This window comes from Pseudoliparis swirei, chromosome 14 (assembly GCF_029220125.1).
Source record: "Pseudoliparis swirei isolate HS2019 ecotype Mariana Trench chromosome 14, NWPU_hadal_v1, whole genome shotgun sequence".
NCBI classification, from domain to species: Eukaryota; Metazoa; Chordata; class Actinopteri; order Perciformes; family Liparidae; genus Pseudoliparis; species Pseudoliparis swirei.
The window spans coordinates 757,506-767,175 of record NC_079401.1 but is presented as its reverse complement, the minus strand read 5'-3'; positions in this window follow the sequence as shown (position 1 = coordinate 767,175).

The window sequence follows — 9,670 nt, the reverse complement described above, 5'->3', positions numbered from 1 at the left end:
TCTATGTTTTTAAAGAGCTTATGTTCAGACTTTATAATCATATCTCTCAATAGTATCTCTAGTAAATCTTCACGTGCATCACTTGATGAACTTGTTGATGTGAAGGAGCTTTCCGCTTTATTTACTGTGGTTTATTTGGACTCTAGTATTTCGACCTGGAGTTTTATTGTGAGCGCGCGCGCAGGAAACACGGTGGTCGTCGCGCGCAGCTTGACGCACAGAGGGAGGCTGAGGAGGAGGAGGAGGAGGAGGAGGAGGAGGAGGAGGAGCGGGACAGAAACCCAGCAGACCGACGGGAGAAAGAAAAGAAACGTGGAATCAGCCGCGTGCCGCGCGCGCGACCCCCGGAGCAGCGTCCGGCTCGCGCAGGATTATCTCTCCGGTTCCGGTTTGTTCTGCTTCTTCTGGACTCGAACCCGTCCTGCCGGGACACACACGCGCACGCGCTGAGAGTTCAACCCGGTTCCGGAGGGCGCGTGCGTCTGTGCGCGTGACTGCTGAGCGTGTCCAGGTGTGTGCTCCGGACACCTTGTCCCTGACCCGGAGGCGCGCGCGCGCTCAAGTGACTTCATTCATAGAAACATCGATTTGTATTGATTTTGAGAGGAAACACTGAACTAACAGCGCGCGCGCTTTGCCTATGTGTGTGTTGTGAGTGTGCGCGTGCTCGTCCCCGTCCACCATTCGCACGCAGCTGATCAATGAGGATTAATTGACTTGAGCAGGTATCGATACCTGGACCGGATATTAAGTACCCCTCGCGGAGAGGAGGAGGAGGGGGGTCCTGCTCTTCATCCTCAGAACTCTTCATCCAGATCACTGCTGTTGGGTCCCACTGTGGACTCTGAATATATACCTCCTAATAATCAGAAGCATCATAATACTCATAATAATTATAATAAGAATCATAATAATAATAATAATTATAATATTCATGATATTACTGCATTTCTTTCAAACTTTGTGGAACATTTAGTTTGATGAGGATTAAAGTTTATTTAATTTGTTTTATCTTTACAGGTCTCTGAAGGACACGAGGAGACAAGGACACGAGGACATTAGGACACGAGGAGACAAAGACACGAGGACATGAGGACACGAGGAGACAAAGACACAACCCTGCTGCTTCCTGTGAGGTCAGAGGTCAATCCATAACGTAACGTTGAACACATGTCAGATGAATCCAGTATTCACATCGTCACCTTTTAGATCGTCTTTAATTTAAAGTGTTTGAGAGCCGAGGACCCGGAGACAAAGATAACGGACACTAAAGTAACTTCACATCTACAACGCTGAAAATACACAAAGGGCCCTTCAAAATAAAAGTCTCAGCTCTCTGTTACTTTCTTCCCACTGTGATCTTATTTTGAAGCCGTCTGTGTCTATCTGTGGGAGATAATACATGTAGTTCTCCTGGTGTCCACTAGGGGCATCACTACTGTATTATAGAGATAACATGTAGTTCTCCTGGTGTCCACTAGGGGCATCACTACTGTATTATAGAGATAACACATGTAGTTCTCCTGGTGGCCACTAGGGGCATCACTACTGTATTATAGAGATAATACATGTAGTTCTCCTGGTGGCCACTAGGGGCATCACTACTGTATTATAGAGATAATACATGTAGTTCTCCTGGTGTCCACTAGGGGCATCACTACTGTATTATAGAGATAATACATGTAGTTCTCCTGGTGTCCACTAGGGGCATCACTACTGTATTATAGAGATAATACATGTTGTTCTCCTGGTGTCCACTAGGGGCATCACTACTGTATTATAGAGATAACACATGTTGTTCTCCTGGTGTCCACTAGGGACATCACTACTGTATCATAGAGATAACACATGTAGTTCTCCTGGTGTCCACTAGGGGCATCACTACTGTATCATAGAGATAACACATGTTGTTCTCCTGGTGTCCACTAGGGCATCACTACTGTATTATAGAGATAACACATGTTGTTCTCCTGGTGTCCACTAGGGCATCACTACTGTATTATAGAGATAACACATGTAGTTCTCCTGGTGTCCACTAGGGCATCACTACTGTATTATAGAGATAACACATGTTGTTCTCCTGGTGTCCACTAGGGCATCACTACTGTATCATAGAGATAACACATGTTGTTCTCCTGGTGTCCACTAGGGCATCACTACTGTATTATAGAGATAACACATGTTGTTCTCCTGGTGTCCACTAGGGCATCACTACTGTATCATAGAGATAACACATGTAGTTCTCCTGGTGTCCACTAGGGCATCACTACTGTATTATAGAGATAACACATGTTGTTCTCCTGGTGTCCACTAGGGCATCACTACTGTATTATAGAGATAACACATGTAGTTCTCCTGGTGTCCACTAGGGCATCACTACTGTATTATAGAGATAACACATGTTGTTCTCCTGGTGTCCACTAGGGCATCACTACTGTATCATAGAGATAACACATGTTGTTCTCCTGGTGTCCACTAGGGCATCACTACTGTATTATAGAGATAACACATGTTGTTCTCCTGGTGTCCACTAGGGCATCACTACTGTATTATAGAGATAACACATGTTGTTCTCCTGGTGTCCACTAGGGCATCACTACTGTATTATAGAGATAACACATGTTGTTCTCCTGGTGTCCACTAGGGCATCACTACTGTATTATAGAGATAACACATGTTGTTCTCCTGGTGTCCACTAGGGCATCACTACTGTATTATAGAGATAACACATGTTGTTCTCCTGGTGTCCACTAGGGCATCACTACTGTATTATAGAGATAACACATGTAGTTCTCCTGGTGTCCACTAGGGCATCACTACTGTATTATAGAGATAACACATGTTGTTCTCCTGGTGTCCACTAGGGCATCACTACTGTATTATAGAGATAACACATGTTGTTCTCCTGGTGTCCACTAGGGCATCACTACTGTATTATAGAGATAACACATGTTGTTCTCCTGGTGTCCACTAGGGCATCACTACTGTATTATAGAGATAACACATGTTGTTCTCCTGGTGTCCACTAGGGCATCACTACTGTATTATAGAGATAACACATGTTGTTCTCCTGGTGTCCACTAGGGCATCACTACTGTATTATAGAGATAACACATGTTGTTCTCCTGGTGTCCACTAGGGCATCACTACTGTATTATAGAGATAACACATGTTGTTCTCCTGGTGTCCACTAGGGCATCACTACTGTATTATAGAGATAACACATGTTGTTCTCCTGGTGTCCACTAGGGCATCACTACTGTATTATAGAGATAACACATGTTGTTCTCCTGGTGTCCACTAGGGCATCACTACTGTATTATAGAGATAACACATGTTGTTCTCCTGGTGTCCACTAGGGGCATCACTACTGTATTATAGAGATAACACATGTTGTTCTCCTGGTGTCCACTAGGGGCATCACTACTGTATTATAGAGATAACACATGTTGTTCTCCTGGTGTCCACTAGGGACATCACTACTGTATTATAGAGATAACACATGTTGTTCTCCTGGTGTCCACTAGGAGCATCACAACTGTATTATAGAGATAACACATGTTGTTCTCCTGGTGTCCACTAGGGACATCACTACTGTATTATAGAGATAACACATGTTGTTCTCCTGGTGTCCACTAGGGGCATCACTACTGTATTATAGAGATAACACATGTTGTTCTCCTGGTGTCCACTAGGGCATCACTACTGTATTATAGAGATAACACATGTTGTTCTCCTGGTGTCCACTAGGGCATCACTACTGTATTATAGAGATAACACATGTTGTTCTCCTGGTGTCCACTAGGGCATCACTACTGTATTATAGAGATAACACATGTTGTTCTCCTGGTGTCCACTAGCGGCATCACTACTGTATTATAGAGATAACACATGTTGTTCTCCTGGTGTCCACTAGGGGCATCACTACTGTATCATAGAGATAACACATGTTGTTCTCCTGGTGTCCACTAGGGGCATCACTACTGTATTATAGAGATAATACATGTTGTTCTCCTGGTGTCCACTAGGGACATCACTACTGTATCATAGAGATAACACATGTTGTTCTCCTGGTGTCCACTAGGGACATCACTACTGTATTATAGAGATAATACATGTTGTTCTCCTGGTGTCCACTAGGGACATCACTACTGTATTATAGAGATAACACATGTAGTTCTCCTGGTGTCCACTAGGGGCATCACTACTGTATTATAGAGATAACACATGTTGTTCTCCTGGTGTCCACTAGGGGCATCACTACTGTATTATAGAGATAATACATGTAGTTCTCCTGGTGTCCACTAGGGGCATCACTACTGTATTATAGAGATAACACATGTTGTTCTCCTGGTGTCCACTAGGGGCATCACTACTGTATTATAGAGATAACACATGTTGTTCTCCTGGTGTCCACTAGGGGCATCACTACTGTATTATAGAGATAACACATGTAGTTCTCCTGGTGTCCACTAAGGGACTCACTACTGTATTATAGAGATAACACATGTTGTTCTCCTGGTGTCCACTAGGGCATCACTACTGTATTATAGAGATAACACATGTTGTTCTCCTGGTGTCCACTAGGGCATCACTACTGTATTATAGAGATAACACATGTTGTTCTCCTGGTGTCCACTAGGGCATCACTACTGTATTATAGAGATAACACATGTTGTTCTCCTGGTGTCCACTAGGGCATCACTACTGTATTATAGAGATAACACATGTTGTTCTCCTGGTGTCCACTAGGGCATCACTACTGTATTATAGAGATAACACATGTAGTTCTCCTGGTGTCCACTAGGGCATCACTACTGTATTATAGAGATAACACATGTTGTTCTCCTGGTGTCCACTAGGGCATCACTACTGTATTATAGAGATAACACATGTAGTTCTCCTGGTGTCCACTAGGGCATCACTACTGTATTATAGAGATAACACATGTTGTTCTCCTGGTGTCCACTAGGGCATCACTACTGTATTATAGAGATAACACATGTTGTTCTCCTGGTGTCCACTAGGGCATCACTACTGTATTATAGAGATAACACATGTTGTTCTCCTGGTGTCCACTAGGGCATCACTACTGTATTATAGAGATAACACATGTTGTTCTCCTGGTGTCCACTAGGGCATCACTACTGTATTATAGAGATAACACATGTTGTTCTCCTGGTGTCCACTAGGGCATCACTACTGTATTATAGAGATAACACATGTTGTTCTCCTGGTGTCCACTAGGGCATCACTACTGTATTATAGAGATAACACATGTTGTTCTCCTGGTGTCCACTAGGGCATCACTACTGTATTATAGAGATAATACATGTTGTTCTCCTGGTGTCCACTAGGGCATCACTACTGTATTATAGAGATAACACATGTTGTTCTCCTGGTGTCCACTAGGGCATCACTACTGTATTATAGAGATAACACATGTTGTTCTCCTGGTGTCCACTAGGGCATCACTACTGTATTATAGAGATAACACATGTTGTTCTCCTGGTGTCCACTAGGGCATCACTACTGTATTATAGAGATAACACATGTTGTTCTCCTGGTGTCCACTAGGGCATCACTACTGTATTATAGAGATAACACATGTTGTTCTCCTGGTGTCCACTAGGGCATCACTACTGTATTATAGAGATAACACATGTTGTTCTCCTGGTGTCCACTAGGGGCATCACTACTGTATTATAGAGATAACACATGTTGTTCTCCTGGTGTCCACTAGGGGCATCACTACTGTATTATAGAGATAACACATGTTGTTCTCCTGGTGTCCACTAGGGCATCACTACTGTATTATAGAGATAACACATGTTGTTCTCCTGGTGTCCACTAGGGGCATCACTACTGTATTATAGAGATAACACATGTTGTTCTCCTGGTGTCCACTAGGGGCATCACTACTGTATTATAGAGATAACACATGTTGTTCTCTGGTGTCCACTAGGGCATCACTACTGTATTATAGAGATAACACATGTTGTTCTCCTGGTGTCCACTAGGGCATCACTACTGTATTATAGAGATAACACATGTTGTTCTCCTGGTGTCCACTAGGGCATCACTACTGTATTATAGAGATAACACATGTTGTTCTCCTGGTGTCCACTAGGGTCATCACTACTGTATTATAGAGATAACACATGTTGTTCTCCTGGTGTCCACTAGGGGCATCACTACTGTATTATAGAGATAACACATGTTGTTCTCCTGGTGTCCACTAGGGCATCACTACTGTATTATAGAGATAACACATGTTGTTCTCCTGGTGTCCACTAGGGCATCACTACTGTATCATAGAGATAACACATGTTGTTCTCCTGGTGTCCACTAGGGCATCACTACTGTATTATAGAGATAACACATGTTGTTCTCCTGGTGTCCACTAGGGCATCACTACTGTATTATAGAGATAACACATGTTGTTCTCCTGGTGTCCACTAGGGCATCACTACTGTATTATAGAGATAACACATGTTGTTCTCCTGGTGTCCACTAGGGCATCACTACTGTATTATAGAGATAACACATGTTGTTCTCCTGGTGTCCACTAGGGCATCACTACTGTATTATAGAGATAACACATGTTGTTCTCCTGGTGTCCACTAGGGCATCACTACTGTATTATAGAGATAACACATGTTGTTCTCCTGGTGTCCACTAGGGGCATCACTACTGTATTATAGAGATAACACATGTTGTTTTCCTGGTGTCCACTAGGGGCATCACTACTGTATTATAGAGATAACACATGTTGTTCTCCTGGTGTCCACTAGGGCATCACTACTGTATCATAGAGATAACACATGTAGTTCTCCTGGTGTCCACTAGGGCATCACTACTGTATCATAGAGATAACACATGTTGTTCTCCTGGTGTCCACTAGGGCATCACTACTGTATTATAGAGATAACACATGTAGTTCTCCTGGTGTCCACTAGGGCATCACTACTGTATTATAGAGATAACATGTTGTTCTCCTGGTGTCCACTAGGGCATCACTACTGTATTATAGAGATAACACATGTAGTTCTCCTGGTGTCCACTAGGGCATCACTACTGTATCATAGAGATAACACATGTAGTTCACCTGGTGTCCACTAGGGCATCACTACTGTATTATAGAGATAACACATGTTGTTCTCCTGGTGTCCACTAGGGCATCACTACTGTATTATAGAGATAACACATGTTGTTCTCCTGGTGTCCACTAGGGCATCACTACTGTATCATAGAGATAACACATGTAGTTCTCCTGGTGTCCACTAGGGCATCACTACTGTATCATAGAGATAACACATGTAGTTCTCCTGGTGTCCACTAGGGCATCACTACTGTATTATAGAGATAACACATGTTGTTCTCCTGGTGTCCACTAGGGCATCACTACTGTATTATAGAGATAACACATGTTGTTCTCCTGGTGTCCACTAGGGCATCACTACTGTATCATAGAGATAACACATGTAGTTCTCCTGGTGTCCACTAGGGCATCACTACTGTATTAGAGATAACACATGTTGTTCTCCTGGTGTCCACTAGGGCATCACTACTGTATTATAGAGATAACACATGTTGTTCTCCTGGTGTCCACTAGGGCATCACTACTGTATTATAGAGATAACACATGTTGTTCTCCTGGTGTCCACTAGGGCATCACTACTGTATTATAGAGATAACACATGTTGTTCTCCTGGTGTCCACTAGGGCATCACTACTGTATTATAGAGATAACACATGTTGTTCTCCTGGTGTCCACTAGGGCATCACTACTGTATCATAGAGATAACACATGTTGCTCTCCTGGTGTCCACTAGGTGCATCACTACTGTATTATAGAGATAACACATGTGGTTCTCCTGGTGTCCACTAGGGCATCACTACTGTATTATAGAGATAACACATGTGTTCTCCTGGTGTCCACTAGGGCATCACTACTGTATTATAGAGATAACACATGTTGTTCTCCTGGTGTCCACTAGGGCATCACTACTGTATCATAGAGATAACACATGTTGTTCTCCTGGTGTCCACTAGGGCATCACTACTGTATTATAGAGATAACACATGTTGTTCTCCTGGTGTCCACTAGCATCACTACTGTATTATAGAGATAACACATGTTGTTCTCCTGGTGTCCACTAGGGCATCACTACTGTATTATAGAGATAACACATGTTGTTCTCCTGGTGTCCACTAGGGGCATCACTACTGTATCATAGAGATAACACATGTTGTTCTCCTGGTGTCCACTAGGGGCATCACTACTGTATTATAGAGATAACACATGTTGTTCTCCTGGTGTCCACTAGGGCATCACTACTGTATAGAGATAACACATGTTGTTCTCCTGGTGTCCACTAGGGCATCACTACTGTATTATAGAGATAACACATGTTGTTCTCCTGGTGTCCACTAGGGCATCACTACTGTATTATAGAGATAACACATGTGGTTCTCCTGGTGTCCACTAGGGCATCACTAGTGTATTATAGAGAGAAGACATATTGTTATCCTGGTGTCCACTAGGGCATCACTACTGTATCATAGAGATAACACATGTTGTTCTCCTGGTGTCCACTAGGGCATCACTACTGTATTATAGAGATAACACATGTTGTTCCTCCTGGTGTCCACTAGGGCATCACTACTGTATCATAGAGATAACACATGTTGTTCTCCTGGTGTCCACTAGGGCATCACTACTGTATTATAGAGATAACACATGTTGTTCTCCTGGTGTCCACTAGGGCATCACTACTGTATTATAGGGATAACACATGTTGTTCTCCTGGTGTCCACTAGGGCATCACTACTGTATTATAGAGATAACATGTTGTTCTCCTGGTGTCCACTAAGGGCATCACTACTGTATCATAGAGATAACATGTTGTTCTCCTGAGTGTCCACTAGGGGCATCACTACTGTATTATAGAATAACACATGTTGTTCTCCTGCAGTGTCCACTAAGGCCTCACTACTGTATTATAGAGATAACACATGTAGTTCTCCTGGTGTCCACTAGTGCATCACTACTGTCATAGAGATAACAGTTGTTCTCCTGGTGTCCACTAGCATCACTACTGCATTATAGACAATACATGCTGTTCCTCCTGGTGTCCACTAGCATCACTGCATTATAGAGATAACACATGTTGTCTCCCTGGTACTAGGGCCTCACTACTGTATTATAGTAGACAACACATGTAGTTCTCCTGGTGTCCACTAGGTGCATCACTACTGTATCATAGAGATAACACATGTTGTTCTCCTTATATCCGCCCCCAATGAATTCTGGGAAACGTGACAAATCTGTCAAAATAAATTTGAAGAATAATACGTTAGTGTAACGATTACCAAGTACGCATCGGTTAAATTCCACTGCTGAAGGTAACGCAGCTGCAAATCCATCTGTGTGTGTGTGTGTGTGTGTGTGTGTGTGAGTGATTTGATGGATGGATGGGCATGGCCACACACACACACACACACACACAGCGATAAGAGCCGTTATTGAAATCCCAGCTCCCTAACAGCCATCAATCACTGGTGTGTGTGTGTGTGTGCTGTGCAGCAACACACTTGATGTGTGTGTGTGTGTGTGTGTGAGTGTGCTGTGCAGCAACACACTTGATGTGTGTGTGTGTGCTCGTGG